Below are 17,140 nucleotides of genomic sequence, written 5' to 3'. Positions count from 1 at the left end.
CAAAGTATTCAGAACCCTTGACTTTTCCCAAATTGTTACTTTACAGCCTTATTCTGAAATGGATTCAATTGTTTTCACACAGTCTTCACACAGTACACATAATGACAAAGCAAAAACAGGTTTTTAGAAATGATTGTTAAAATTTATAAATGAAGTATGACATTTACATAAGTATTCAGACCTATTATTCAGTACTTGTTGAAGCACATTTGGCAGTGATTACAGCCTCTAGTCTTCTTGGGTATGACGCTACAAGCTTGGCAGACCTGTATTTGGGAAGTTTCTCACGTTCTTCTCTGCAGATCCCCTCAAGCTCTGCCAGGTTGGATGGGTAGTGTCTCTGCACAGCTATTTTCAGGTCTCTCCAGAGATGTTAGATTGGGTTCAAGTCTGGGCTCTGGCTGGGCCACTCAAGCACATCCAGAGACTTGTTTCGAAGCCACTCCTGCATTGTCTTGGCTGTGTTCTTAGGGTCGTTGTCCTGTTGGAAGGTGAAACTCTGGAGCAGGTTTTCATTAAGGATCTCTCGGTACTTTGCTCTGTTCATCTTCACCTCGATCCTGATTAGTCTCCCAGTCCCTGCCGGTGGAAAACATCCCCACAGCATGATGCTGCCACCACCATGCTTCACGATAGGGATGGTTCCAGGTTTCCTCCAGACGTGACGCTTGGCATTCCGGCCAAAGAGTTCAATATTGTTTTTTATCAGACCAAAGAATCTTGTTTAAGAGTCCTTTAGGTGCCTTTGGCAAACTCCAAGCAGGCTGTCATGTGCCTTTTTCTGAGTGGCTTCCGTCTGGCCACTCTACAATAAAGGCCTGATTGGTGGAGTCCTCTCCACAGAGGAACACTAGAGCTCTGTCACAGTGACTATCGGGTTCTTGGTCACCTCCCTGACCAAAGACCTTCTCCCCCGGTTGCTCAGTTTGGCCGGGCGGCCGGCTCTAGGTAGAGTCTTGGTGGTTCCAAACGTCTTCCATTAAGATAGTGATGGAGGCCACTGTGGTTTTGGGGACTTTCAATGCTGCAGACATTTTTTGGTACCCTTCCCCGAGATCTGTGCCTAGACACAATCCCGTCTCGGACCTCTACGGACAATTCCTTCAACCTTATGGCTTGGTGTTTGGTCTGACATGCACTGTCAGCTATGAGACCTTATCTAGACAGGTGTGTGCCTTTCCAAATCATGCCCAATCAATTGAATTTACCATAGGTGGACTCCAATCAAATTGTAGAAACATGTCAAGGATGATCAATGGAAATAGGATGCACCTGAGCAAAATGTTCGAGTCCGATAGCAAAAGGTCTGAATACTTACAGGTATTTCTATTTTTTGATTTTAATAAATTTGCAAAAATTTCTAAAAACCTGTTTTCACTTTGTCATTTCGGGGTATTGTGTGTAGATTTATGAGGGGAAAAAAATATTTAATACATTTTCGAATAAGGCTGTAAGGTAACAAAATGTGGGAAAAGTAAATGGGTCTGAATACTTTCTGAATGCAATGTACCTGTCTGCACCAGCAGTACAGTGACATAGTGCATCATGTCTTAATTATTGTTTCAAAGTGCATCCCAACCCTCATAACAAGACACACCTGGAGACAAATTAGGGCGGACGCATTCATCTTATGCGATTTACAGTAGTGTGTGTGCATACATTTTCATACAGGTAGCCCAGACAGATTTGAACCCACAATCCAGACGCCATGCTTTGCCAACTGAGCCACATGTTACATGTTCAAATGTATTTACATAATTACATAAATAATAATGTATCTCCCCTGGGTTAATGCCTAGCTAGCTATGTAGGCTATAATCAAGTGTTACTGTGAGCATCACCATTAGCGTTCTGCATGTGTATGCCACAAACTTGTATTGGCACCGAAGTAACAACCCCCATTAGCTAATGGAAAGCCCCTCCCACCATCTCCCCCTCTCTTAATCACACTTCTTATCTTCACTGCCAAGACTGCCAAGTCACACGCGCACTCGCACACACGCGCACAAACGTCGACTCCCTAGCCAAGCCTGCCCTCTCCCCCTCATCATCTGCTCTTCTTGCATGCCCACTTCCATGTCCAAAATCTGTCTGAGAATCCCACAGGTATAGCCGACACACTATAGGCTGATTTCCTGGACCAGATTACTCTTGGACTAAGAAGTATGTTCAATAGAGAATCTCCATTGAAGGTGATTTCTAATCCAGGACTAGGCTTTATCTGTTTCCAGAGACAATACTGGCACGTCTTGCCCATGCTTAGGCCTATTCCCAACTGGACTGGTCATTTACTTTTCATACCATAGTGTTGCATATGAAGGTTGCTAAGGAATCCGAAATGTAATGTAGCCCACACCACAGTCCAGTGTGTTTACACAGAGTAGGCAATGTCCATCTGTTTCAACCTTTACCAGACTCAAACACTCCAGCAAGTGGCTGTGGGGTCCCGAAAATAGAGTTAAATCATTTTGTTGCAATTTTACTTTTGGCAGATATACTGTATAACACGGTTACCTTACCAATGCTAACACAAGCTCATACTTTTAAGATAACTGATGTCAAACTAAATGTTTATCTTCTTGACATTATGCTTATCTTGTGTAACATTTGAGAGTCTAAACTGGTCAAATAAAGGTTGAATGATAATCATGGAGGGGCTGCGGTTCTGAATTCTCTGGAAGCCTCTTCTCTATAGCTAAAAATGTATGGGATTCCCTACTTTACAGACTGAGAAATATGAAGGGAAGGTGGCCACAAAAAAATGTAAGTAAAGTAGAGGTAACGCCTCGATCACACCAACAGCGTCATTGCATAAAATGGTATACAGCATCATCTGGATATGTGTGCAACAAACAACACCTTCTGCTACCATTTCTGTCAAGCAGTCTACGCATACAATTTGACGCATAAGTTCGACAAATACAGAGTGTGCACCACACAGAACGCACTGCAAGTGCCTCTGCAAGGCAAACGCAGTGTTCCATTCGAAATGAATGTACTTCTGGTGTACTAAAATGCAATGACGCTGTCGGTGTGATCAAGGCGTAAAGAAATGCATGCACAGAATGTGATAGAGATGTTTTGCTTTGGGGAAGAGGCTTTCATGGGGGTGGGACAAGGGCAAAAGTGGGGTTATCTTCGGAACCGCAGCCTCCGCCTAATAATCATCATCATAAATGAGTTCTCACAGTTTAAAATGTCAGTTTAAAATGTCAAATCACTGCTTTACTGTCGGACCACCTTTTCATGTATTTCATGACTTAAGTCTGTATTTACATCATATCTTCCTAAAATGGACACTGACCAGTGGGATGTTGTGGGATCCCATAACTATCTATCTCTATTACAAAGTCAAGATCATCAGTCACTCAAAAACAAACAATGTGTCGACTAGCCTACCACGTTAGCACATGGTCAAGATGATAAGCAAACATATCCGCGGTGTTCAATAGTCCAAATAAAGCCAAACAGCAGCTACTTGACTCACAAACGTGTGTTTACATAAAGCCAGCTGTGCAAAGTTCTCAAAGTTTGTGTGGCACATATTCGTTGAAATCCACCAATCTCAGCTTTCATTTGAACATGTATGTGTGCTGCTGCACTCAGTCTGCCACATGAAGGTGTATATAATTCAAAATTAGTTGGAATAGATTTTTGAGTTTAGTAGGGTCAAATCTCTCCACTCCTTTACAAGAAAAAGATGGGATTGATCGAGGAAAGTATATGGCCTCAAAATTGTGCTTTCCAACTCGGATTAGATTTTGCTGGTGACTCCCTGAAGTAAGCTGGTGTTGAGAAAACACAGAGGTATTGCTATATGTAATGGAAAATGAAATAGCCTGGCGTTGTCGATTAAAAAGCACTCTCACTTACTCGGAAATAGTTTTTCCCCTAACACTCCAGCAATATGAGGGAGAGTGTGAGAGTGTTCTGTCTGTCTGTCTGTCTGTCTGTCTGTCTGTCTGTCTGTCTGTCTGTCTGTCTGTGCTTGAATAAGAGTTTGCATGTCTGTTTCCCTCAGCAAATAATCAAATAATCACTTTCCCTATGTGCATAATGACATTAATTGTACAATGTAGGTCATTCAGTGGCATCAATGGTGAACAACCACTAGAAAACTATAGAAACTCATTAGCTCTAAACTTGTGACACAGTAACCGAGTCCTTCTGAAAACCACATAGCTATCTTGACCTTTACATTTCATCAAAGCAGCTGGCCAAGATGGCCGCCGTTCTGCCATTCTGTGCTTGTCTACGCCAGGGTTTATTCTGAGCATATCAAAGTTGTGTACTGGGCCTGTGATCAAATAAAGGACTGTAACCTTTTCCGATCTGTACCGAGGCCCCTGCACTCTATGTACCACTGTCACACCTAGTTCCAGCTTCCAAATTGAACTTGAAAGATTAAGCCTAAGCGGAAACAATCGAAGAATACCTTCTTATTTCCCAGATTTAAGAAGGAGGTGGCAGAAGTGAATTGCTGTCGCTTCCAGGTGAATGGACCCACTTAGTATATGGATAATGATGTCAGAGAAAATGCACGCGGTGTGATTTTGTGCTGAACACCACCAAGGCAGATTCTCATTCCCCTGTCTCTCCAGCCCTTTTTCCTGCTTCATTTAGGCCCTACATTTAAGGGATATGATTCTGTACACTGCAGCTAGGTATTTGGTGTGTGTGTGTCCATAATTATTCATAGCTGAACACCATAGCTACAAACCATCCATAGGGAATGCCATTTACAGATGTCCATCCAGTTTTGGCTCTGCATCTCAATTTTGAAATGAGGAAAACCTTATTTTTTTGTTGTGATGTGCCAGTCTATTCCTTTAGGCTAACGTATTTAATGCTAAAACAGAACAAAAATCATGGTCAGTATAGTGGAAAGTACTAGGTTAATATTTTTTTTTCAATATATTGTACTATGCTTCTGAATGTTTTTATACAATTTTCATGATATAAAATTAATGGTGAAACCAGGGCTGGCGCCAGAACGAATCAGTTGGATGGGCATTTAATTTGATCTATAGGCGGGCCTGTTTTTTCACGGGTCCTCCTGTGGGTGTCAATCGGTGTCATAATAAAGACCATAGGCAGCTAGGGGGTTTCAAATTTGGGGAAGCTGTAAAGATGTACACTGAGAGTAATAAAAATATGAATAAAAATTATAAAAAATCAGAAAGTTAAAATTCAACTAATACAAGAGCACCAGCCTTTGCCAAATGGACAAATTTAAAGGCTCCTGAGTGGCACAGCGGTCTAAGCCACTGCATCTCAGTGCTAGAGGCGTCACTGCAGACCTTGGTTCGGTCCCGGGCTGTACCCCGTCAACATTTATCTTGCTCTTTTGCACCCCAGTATCTCTACTTGCACGTTCATCTTCTGCACATTCTACAATTCCAAGGTTTAATTGCTATATTGTAATTACTTCGCCACCATGGCCTATTTATTGCCTTACCTCTCTTATCCTACCTCATTTGCACATGCTGTATAACTTAGTGTTGTTGTATGTGTCAAACTGCTTTGCTTTATCTTGGCCAGGTCGCAGTTGCAAATGAGAACTTGTTCTCAACTGGCCTACCTGGTTAAATAAAGGTGAAATAAATGGGTTGGATGCGCACTGTGTTAAGAAGCAGTGCGGCTTGGTTGGGTTGTGTTTCAGAGGACGCATGGCTCTCGACCTTTGTCTCTGCCGAGCCCGTACGGGAGTTGTAGTGATGAGACAAGACAGTAACTACTAACAATTGGGGAGAAAAAGTTCTAAAGTTCTAAAGCTGCACAATCAAGAGCATCCTGACTGGTTGCATCACTGCCTGGTATGGCAACTTCTCGGCCTCCGAACGCAAGGCACTACAGAGGGTAGTGCATACGGCCCAGTACATCACTGGGCCGTATGCTTCCTGCCATCCGGGACCTCTATACCGGGCGGTGTCAGAGGAAGGCCCTAAAGAATGTCAAAGATTCCAGCCACCATAGTCATAGACTGTTCTCTCTGCTACCGCACGGCAAACGGTACCGGAGTGCCAAGTCTAGGTCCATGAGGCTTCTCAACAGCTTCTACCCCAAAGCCATAAGACTCCTGAACAGCTAATCAAATGGCTACCCAGACTATTTGCAGTGCCCCCCCGCCCCCTCTTTTACGCTGCTGCAATTCTCTGTTTATTATCTATGCGTAGTCACTTTAACTCTACCTACATGTACATATTACCTCAATTACGTTGAATAATTGGTGCCCCCGCACATTGACTCTGTACCGGTATCCCCAGCACATAGCCTCGCTATTGTTATTTTACTGCTGCTCTTTAATTATTTGTTACTTTTATTTCATATTTTTTTATTTATCTATATTTTACTAAACACGTATTTTTCTTAAAACTGCATTGTTGGTTAAGGGCTTGTAAGTAAGCATTTCACTGTAAGGTTGTACCTGTTCTATTTGGCGCATGTGACAAATAAGATTTGATTTGAGTAAAGCCAGTATGTCCAATGTATGTATGCAGATGACTCAACACTATACACGTCAGCTGCTACAGTGACTGAAATGACTGCAACACTACTTCCAGCGCCGACAGAGATGGCCGCCTCGCTTCGCTTTCCTAGGAAACTATGCAGAATTTTGTTTTTTATGTGTTATTTCTTACACTGTTACCCCAGGAAATATTAGGTTTTATTACATACAGTCGGAAGGAAAGCTGCACCCCAAGAAATATTAGGTTTTATTACATACAGTCGGGAGGAACTATTGGATATAAGAGCAATGTCAACTCACCAACATTACGACCAGGAATACGACTTTCCCGAAGCGGATCCTCTGTTTTGCCCACCACCCAGGACAATGGATCGGATCCCAGCCGGAATCCCAAAACAACAACACCATAGAAGGGGCAGACGGAGAAGTCTTCTGGTCAGGCTCCGTAGACGGGCACATAGCGCACCGCTCCCGAGGATACTACTCGCTAATGTCCAGTCTCTTGACAACAAGGTAGACGAAATCCGAGCAAGGGTTGCCTTCCAGAGAGACATCAGAGATTGTAACGTTCTTTGTTTCACGGAAACATGGCTCACTCGGGATACGTCATCAGAGTCAGTCGGTACAGCCACCTGGCTTCTTCACGCATCGCGCCGACAGAAACAAACATCTCTCTGGTAAGAAGAAGGGCGGGGGTGTAGGCCTTATGATTAACGAGACATGGTGTGATCATAACAACATACAGGAACTCAAGTCCTTTCGTTCACCTGACCTAGAATTCCTTACAATCAAATGCCGACCGCATTATCTATCAAGAGAATTCTCTTCGATCATAATCACAGTCGTGTATATCCCGCCCCAAGCAGACACATCGACGGCCCTGAAAGAACTTAATTTGACTCTATGCAAACTGGAAACCACATATCCTGAGGCTGCATTTATTGTATCTGGGGATTTTAACAAGGCTAATCTGAAAACAAGGCTCCCTAAATTGTATTAGCATATCGAAGGCGCGACCCGGGCTGGCAAAACCCTGGATCATTGTTATTCTAACTTACGCAACGCATATAAAACCCTCCCCAGCCCTCCTTTCGGAAAATCTGATCACGACTCCATTTTGTTGCTCCCAGCCTATAGACAGAAACTAAAACAGGAAGCGCCCGTGCTCAGGTCTGTTCAACGCTGGTCCGACCAATCGGATTCCACGCTTCAAGATTGTTTCGATCACGTGGACTGGGATATGTTCGGCATAGCGTCGGACAATAACATTGATGAATACGTTTATTCGGTGAGCAAATTTATTAGCAAGTGGATACTTGATGTTGTACCCACAGCATCTAATATTCCCCAACCAGAAACCGTTGATTGATGGCAGCATTCGCGCAAACTGAAAGCGCAAACCACTGCTTTTAATCAGGGCAAGGTGACCGGAGATATGACCAAACACAAACAGTGTAGCTATCCCCTCCGCAAGGCAATCAAAAAGCTAAGCGTCAGTATAGAGACAAAGTAGAGTCACAATTCAACGGCTCAGACACGAGAGGTATGTGGCAGGACAACAAATCACGGACTACAAAAGGAAAACCAGCCCCGTCGCGGACCACGATGACTTGCTCCCAGACAAACTAAACAACTTCTTTGCTCGCTTTGAGGACAACAGAGTGCCACTGACACGGCCCGCTACCAAAACCTGCAGGCTCTCCTTCACTGCAGCCAACGTGAGTAAAACATTTAAACGTGTTAACCTGTTGAGGATGGGGGCGCTGTTGTGACTATTTATGCTAATCGTGTAATTTTTGAAACGGCTTCCCACAAAACTCTTGATCGTACAATATGCATATTATTATTATTTTTGGATAGAAAACAGTCTATAGTTTCTATAGGAGTTGAAATTTTGTCTCTAAGTGGAACAGAGCCCATTCTACAGCAATTTCCCTGACATGGAGTCAGATTTCAGAAATTTTGGCCACTGTTCTGGAGTCAGTTAAAAGGGCACTGTTATTGCTATGAGTATACGGACACTGCTTACGTCTTCCCCTGGATGCCTTTACGTGATGACGATTTGAATGGGGTCGATTGCGCGTTCACAGGCACTATAAATTAAAAAAACCTGTAGCTAGCAAGTCTTTTCTTGCTGCGTAATGCGCCTGGAGGACATCGACCCGCACTTGTTCCAAGCATTAGTGGAGGGAGTAATATTACTCTGGTCATGTTTCTACTCGTTATGGGAGTTAAAAACATCATAAGGTAGTTCATTTAAAGCGTTTTATAGCAATTTATATCCGTTTAGTGCGATTTTGGGACATTTATTTCTGAAACGCTGTGAATTGCTGGGCACGCTTCCAGTTCATCCCGAACGCAGTTGGCATTTCCACATGGCAAGAGGACAGCTTTCCACCAAAAGACGATTGGACCCAAGAAAGGATCCTTTGCCCAAGATACTGATGGAAGAACAGCTCAAAGTAGGACATTTTTATTATGATAAATCGTGTTTCTGTCGAAAAATGTTAGTGGCTTAGGACGCCATGTTTTTTGACGTAGCTTCGCTTGGCGCAAACTGTATTGAAAAGTAAGGATAATTTAAAAAATGTAATTCCGCGATTGTATTAAGAATTAAATTGTCTATCAATCCCTGTCCACCCTATATTTTTTAGTCACGTTTATGAGTATTTATGTATAAGAGTAGATCACTGTCTAAGTGGCGCACGGACATTTTCTCACCAGCTGGGCTACATTTCACATTGTCTAACCATGATTTTGGTGGCTAAATATAAACATTTTCGATCAAACTCTATATGGATTGTGTAATATGATGTTACAGGAGTGTCATCTGAAGAATTCTGAGAAGATTAGTGAAAAAATTAATATATTTTGGCGATGTTGACTTTTATCGCTCACTTTGGCTAGAATCAATGCTGGGCTGCTATGTGCTATGTGCTATGCTAATATAACGATTTATTGTGTTTTCGCTGTAAGACACTTAGAAAATCTGAAATATTGTCTGTATTCACAGGATCTGTGTCTTTCGATTAGTGTATGCTGTGTATTTTTACGAAATGTTTGATGATTAGTAAGTAGGTAAACACGTTGCTCAATGTAGTTTTTCTAGTCCATTTGTGACGGTGGGTGCAATTGTAAACTATGCCATCTACCTGAAATATGCACTTTTTTCTAACAAAACCTATCCCATACCATAAATATGTTATCAGACTGTCATCTGATGAGTTTTTTTCTTGGTTAGGGGCTATAAATATCTTAGTTTAGCCGAATTGGTGATAGCTACTGGTGTTGGTGGACAAATAAAAGATGGTGGATTATGCTAATGTGTTTTTAGGTAATAGATGTACATCTTTACATATTGTGTCTTCCCTGTAAAACATTTTAAAAATCTGACATGTTGGCTGGATTCACAAGATCTGTGTCTTTCATTAGCTGTATTGGACTTTAATGTGTGAAAGTTAAATATTTGTAAAAAATATTTTTTTGAATTTCGCCGCACTGGTTTTTCAGTGGGGGTGGGGGGGGAGTGCCGCTAGCGGCACCCTCATCTTAGACAGGTTAAGCCCTCTCCTGTACTCCCTGTTCACCCATGACTGCGTGGCCGTGCACGCCTCCAACTCAATCATCAAGTTTGCAGACAACACTACAGTGGTAGGCTTGATTACCAAGAACGACAAGATGGCATACAAGGAGGAGGTGAGTTCCCTCGGAGTGTGGTGTCAGGAAAATAACCTCACACTCAACGTCAACAAAACAAAGGAAATGATCGTGGACTTCAGGAAACAGCAGAGGGAGCAGCCCCAAATCCACATCGACGGGACAGTAGTGGAAAAGGTGGAAAGTTTTAAGTTCCTCGGCGTACACATCACAAACAGACTTTTACAGATGCACAATCTAGAGCATCCTGTCGGGCTGTATCACTGCCTGGTACGGCAACTGCTCCGCCCACAACTGTAAGGCTCTCCAGAGGGTAGTGAGGTCTGCACAACGCATCACCGGGGGCAAATTACCTGCCCTCCAGGACACCTACACCACCCGATGTCACAGGAAGGCCAAAAAGATCATCAAGGACAACAACCACCTGTTCAATCCGCTATCATCCAGAAGCGAGGTCAGTACAGGTGCATCAAAGCGGGGACCGAGAGACTGAAAAACAGCTTCCATCTCAAGGCCATCAGACTGTTTAACAGCCATCACTAACATTGAGTGGCTGCTGCCAACATACTGACTCTAGCCACTTTAGTATTGAAAAATGTATGTAATAAATGTATCACTAGCCACTTTAAACAATGCCACTTTATATAATGTTTACATACCCTACATTACTCATCTCATATGTATATACCGTACTCTATACCATCTACTGCATCTTGCCTATGCCTTTTGGCCATCGCTCATTCATATATTTTTATGTGCATATTCTTATTCATTCCTTTACACTTGTGTGTATAAGGTAGTTGTTGTGAAATTGTTAGGTTAGATTACTTGTTAGATATTACTGCATGGTCGGAACTAGAAGCACAAGCATTTCGCTACACTCGCATTAACATCTGCTAACCATGTGTATGTGACAAATCAAATTTGATTTGATTTGAAGAGCTGCAGTTACCGGTAATTTCAGAATGGGTGGCAAGGAATAAGTTAGTCGTAAATATTTCAGAAACAAATCATTCACTAAGCCCTAAATCTTGAAATGAATCATGTGGAAATTTAACAGGTGGAGGTGACTAAATTACTTGGAGTAACCCTGGATTGTAACCTGTCATGGTCAAAACATATTGATACAACAGTAGCTAAGATGGGGAGAAGTCTGTCCATAAGTGCTTCTCTGCCTTCTTAGCAACACTATCAACAGGGCAGGTTCTACAGGCCCTAGTTTTGTTGCACATGGACTACTGGTCAGTCGTGTGGTTAGGTGCCACAAGAGGGACTTAGGACAATTGCAATTGGCTCAGAACAGGGCAGCACAGCTGGCCCTTGGATGTACACAGAGAGCTAACATTAATAATATGCATGTCAATCTATCCTGGCTCAAAGTGGAGGAGAGATTGACATGTTGAATGCACCGAGCTGTCTGTTTGAACTACTGGCACACAGCTCGGACACCAATGCATACCCCACAAGACATGCCACCAGAGGTCTCTTCACAGTCCCCAAGTCCAGAACAGACTTTGGAAGGTGCACAGTACTACATGGAGCCATGACAACATGGAACTCTATTCCACATCAATGTAACTCATGCAAGCAGTAAAAATCGATTTAAAAAGCAGATAAAAATACATCTTATGGAACAGCGGGGACTGTGAAGAGACACAACACAGGCACAGAGACGTGCATACACACACGATAACATACGCACTATATACACTCGTACACATTGATGATGTGTTGAAGATTTGTGGTAGCAGAGTAGTGGCCTGAGGGCACAGACTTAATGTGTTGTGAAATCTGTTGTGAATGTTTTAGGCTGGGTTTCTGTATTGCACTTTGTGACATCGGCTGAGGTAAAAAGGGCTTTATAAATAAATGTTATATATTGATTGATTGAAATGACGTTTCCACTCCGAGAATGAGAACAGTAAATGACTAATACATGCAGTGTCACGTTCCTGACCTGTTTTCTGTTGTTTTGTATGTGTTTAGTTGGTCAGGACGTGAGCTGGGTGGGAATTCTATGTTGTGTGTCTAGTTTGTCTGTTTCTATGTCAGCCTAGTGTGGGTTCTCAATCAGAGGCAGATGGTAATCATTGTCTCTGATTGAGAATCATATATAGGATGCTTGTTTTGTGTTGGGATTTTGTGGGTGTTTGTTTCCTGTCTCTGTGATTGTCTGCACCAGATAGGTCTGTGTCGGGTTTTGCACATTTGTTATTTTGTATTGTTATTTGTAGTGTTTTACTTGTTCTTTATTAAACATGTTTAACACTAGCTGCGCTGCACTTTGGTCCTCTCCTTCACCCCTGGAAAAAACCCATTACAGAAATACCCACCAAACCCGGACCAAGCAGCGTGGCAACGGGCAGCAGCAACAGCAGCAGCAGTACAAGGAGGAACGGACATGGGAGGAGATTCTGGACGGAGAAGGACCCTGGGCAGAGCCAGAGGAGTGTCGCCGTCCCAAAGCGGAGCTGGAGGCATCAAAAGCGGAGAGGCGGCATTATGAGGCGCTTGCAAGGCAGAGTGGCTGGAAACCCGAGAGGCTCACCCAAAAATGTATTGGGGGGGGCTAAAGGGGAGTGTGGCGAAGCCGGGTTGGATACCTGAGCCAACTCCCTGGGCATACCGTGGAGTGAGAGGGCGTCGTACTGGTCAGACACCGTGTTATGCGGTAAAGCACACGGTGTCCCCAGTACGCGTGCTTAGCCCAGTGCGGGCTATTCCACCTTGCCGCACTGGGAGGGCTAGGGTGGGCATCGAGCTGGATGTCATGAAGCCGTGGTTGAAACCAGATATGTCTATATAATGACGAGATGCCCATGTTTCCGCCCTAACAACGCGAGTCGTCGTCCCAAAGGCAGGAATGCAGGCGACAATTTATGGCTGCATATTATCCCCATAGAAATGCATTGAGTTTATTCAGGCCAGATTTTGGTGAGAGTGAGCCCTCTCGCTTCCCTTCTTCCTCTCTGCGGAAACTAGCGAGCGAAGAAGAGCTGCTCTATTTTACTAGACTATGGCGCAGTCCAAACACTTAAAAGACACACCCTTAGCCCTCAAATTAAATGGAGGTGCCAAGATGGCGGCTTGAACAGACACTTTTTTTACACTTTTTTACAGTCACTACTATTTTTATTTGTTCAAGATATAAGACCTTTCCTGTTACTGGAATAATAATTGGATAATTTATTTCAGCATGTCCATGCAAAGTCGTGACAAAAAAAGAAAGGAAGAAGTTAGCCGTTCTATTGCTAAACAACAAGAGAGAAACTTGTGTTCGGATGTATGTTTATGCACTATAGCCTGTTTGCATTTTGTTTGAAGATGAATATTGTTTTGTTACACACACACACAAACAATACAGATAGGTGTGTAAGGACTGACCAACACAGGCCATAAAAGCTGTGGTCGTCTGGAGAGGGGAGGGGTGCATCTCTCTAGGCCAACCAGGAGGTTAGATTACTGGACAATACCATATTAGGAACTGTTTCAATGTAGAATCGACAGACACAAGACGGAGCTAATCTATGCAGCAACCAGATGTGGACAAAGGAAAGCGCCAAGGGGCTTGGACAAGTCCGAGGGCCAGCAAAGGCGGGGCAAAGTCTAAACCGTGCCCAGCCTCTACTGTGATAGGCCAACAGACGCGTTGGAACTACGTCATCACGGTATAAGAACAGCTGTTTACGTACTTCCTGCCAGTTCTCTGTTTAACCTGCGCGGTGATACAGCAAACCCGTATATACTAAATTGCATTTGCCATTCATTGTTTGCGGTAATTAAACATAATTTTAAAAAGTTTGCAGACTTTGCTTTTTATTTATCCTGACACCGGATGTGTTACACGCAGCGTTCACACTTGCTTATATACAACTGCCATAACTACGCTTGCCCTATGGTTAATATCATGCATTCGAATGCTGTTGAAGATGACGAATTCCCCTCTTTACCGGTTACTCCGTGCAAACCTCCACCCTCCAAAAACCCCAACATGAACTCTGACATCGTGGCTACCCTCTCCTTACTCATCAACTCCAGGTCTGACGCCATTGAGAAAAAGGTTGGCGCGAACACCATGGTTATCGAAGGCTTGAAAAAGGCTGTGGAGTTTGCATGTGGTGAAATCAAGGATGTGAAAACGAGAGTGGCAAAAGTTGAAAAAAGTGTGGAAAAGGTAGAAAAGAATAACAATGTCTACCATAGACTTCTCACTGATGTGGAACAATACACAAGAAGATGGAACCTGAGACTCTACGGCTTGCCAGAGGGGGAGAATGAAGATGTGCGAGGAGACGCAATCCGCATCTGCCAAGAAGTTATGCCTGCAGAGAAGAACAAAGTTGGTGATACCATCAACGTTGTGCATCGCCTCGGTAAAAAGCAACAGCAAAACGATTCAAGACCAAGGGTTATCATCATCCTCTTCACTGCCAGATTCTACAGGGATGCTGTCTGGAAAGCTGCTACGAAGAACGCCTTCCTTCAGAGCCATGGTATGCGTTTCGCCGAGCATCTCATCCCGGAGGACATAGAAAGAAGGAACAAGTTGTGGCCAACGATCAAGATAGCACGAAATGAGGGAAAGGCTGCTTACTTCGTCAGAGGACGAGGCTTCATCAACGGTTCAGGAATCCATATTCCTCCCTAAAATCTCATCAGAAGGAACAGGTTGATGGTTTCAGCCATGGTATTCTCATTTTCCTAATGTTGTTAACCTAACAAGGATCAGGTGACTATTTTTCAGGAATACTCAGGTACTTCAATTTATTAGTTTGTTCTTGTAGACCTATTTTGTTTACAAACTTACGAAGAATATTGAAAGCTGTATTTATTTTTTATGTATACAGTTACTAAGATGCTGTTTTAAAGGGCATACAGGTCTGCTCTGACTTTACATGGTTATTGTTCCATTTAGTTATTAACTTCTTATGGCTGCAGGGGCAGTATTGAGTAGCTTGGATGAAAGGTGCACAGAGGTGCCCAGAGTAAACTGCCTGCTCCTCAGTTCCAGTTGCTAATATATGCATATTTTTATTGGTATTGGATAGAAAACACTCTGATGTTTCTAAAACTGTTTTAATTATGTCTGTGAGTATAACAGAACTCATGTGGCAGGCAAAAACCAGGAAATCCAACCAGGAAGTGAGAAATCTGAGGTTGGTCGATTTTCAACTCATCGCCTATTGAAAACACAGTAGGATATGGATCTGTTTGCACGTCTTACGGCTTCCACTAGATGTCAACAGTCTGTAGAACCTTGAATGAAGCTTCTACTGTGATGTGGAGCTGAATGAGAGGGGAATTAGACAGTGGTCTGGCAGAGAGCCAGGTCCTGGTCACGCGCATTCCACATGATATCGACTTGCGTTCCATTACTTCTATAGACACAAAGGAATTCTCCGGTTGGAATGTTATTGAATATTTATGATAACAACATCCTAAAGATTGATTCTATACTTAGTTTGACAAGTTTATTCAACCTATAATATAACTTTTTGAAGTTTTCGTCCGACGTTCGGCTGGACCTGCACGAGCGTTTGGATTTGTGTACTAAATGCGCTAACAAAAGTAGCGACTTGGACATAAATTATGGACATTACCGAACAAAACAAATATTTCTTGTGGAAGGGGGAGTCCTGGGAGTGCATTCCGACGAAGATCAGCAAAGGTAAGTGAAGATTTATAATGCTTTTTATGAGTTTTGTTGACTGCACAATTTGGCGGGTAACTGTATGGGTTCCTTTTGTGGCTGAACGCTGTTCTCAGATTATTGAATATTGTGCTTTTGCCGTAAAGATTTTTGAAATCTGACACAGCGGTTGCATTAAGAACAAGTGTATCTTTAATTCTATATAAAACATGTATCTTTCATCAAAGCTTATGATGAGTATTTATGTTATTTGACGTGGCTCTCTGCAATTTCTCTGGATATTTTGGAGGCATTTCTGAACATGGCGCCAATGTAAACTGAGGTTTTTGGATATAAGTATGAACTTAATCGAACAAAACATATATGTATTGTGTAACATGAAGTCCTATGAGTGTCATCTGATGAAGATTATCAAAGGTTAGTGATTAATTTGATCTCTACTTCTGCTTTTTGTGACTCCTGTCTTTTGGTGGAAAAATATCTGTGTTTTTCGGTGATTTTGCGGTGACCTAACATAATCGTTTGTGGTGCTTTCGATGTAAAGCCTATTTGAAATCGGACACTTTGGTGGGATTAACAACAAGATTACCTTTAAAATGGTATAAGATACCTGTATGTTTGAGGAATTTTAATTATGAGATTTCTGTTGTTTGAATTTGGCGCCCTGCACTTTCATTGGCTGTTGTCATATCATCCCGTTAATGGGATTGGAGCCATAAGAAGTTGTTTAAATTTCTTGTGTAATTGTAATGTGATATTGTACTCCCTAGCTCGGTTGTCCATTGTATATAATCTATATATACTTGTATTCCCTTATGTACTTTCTGTATTGATTTGTTGTTAATAAAAAATATATATATATATATATTTTTTAAATAAATAACTTGTTCATTCCGAGATGATTATGTTTTCAGCCACCGGTAGCTTATGTGCGCTACACTCAATTATGATTCTATGTTTACTTATATTAAATATATAATTATTAATATACGTCTACTGTATGATAGCTAGAAAATCAATTAGCTAAATAACGTTAGCCTGCCTAGCTGGAACTTCTGAAGAAGGATTTTTTTTTATTTCTACCGTTTCCAAAAAATAACCAAACAAAACATCATTACTTTTACGCTACGTGTTTGTGCCGTCATGTGCATTAGCAGCACAATTTCTAACTTATTTATATTCGTTTTTACTTTAGCTTGTATGTTGACTCCATATTGACTTTGAGGTTTTAATTTTTGGCTGGCTTTTCTTAGTGGATGTACAATCGTCGCAAATTGAATTATGCTGAGTTTCAGGTCCCGAAGTGAACATAATTGTACACTCGCAAACTCAACTAAAAACGAGGGCTGAGGGGCTTACGTTGC

The sequence above is a fragment of the Salvelinus fontinalis genome, chromosome 5 (genome assembly GCF_029448725.1).
Source record: "Salvelinus fontinalis isolate EN_2023a chromosome 5, ASM2944872v1, whole genome shotgun sequence".
Taxonomy (NCBI): Eukaryota; Metazoa; Chordata; class Actinopteri; order Salmoniformes; family Salmonidae; genus Salvelinus; species Salvelinus fontinalis.
Note: the sequence above shows the minus strand (reverse complement) of the source record.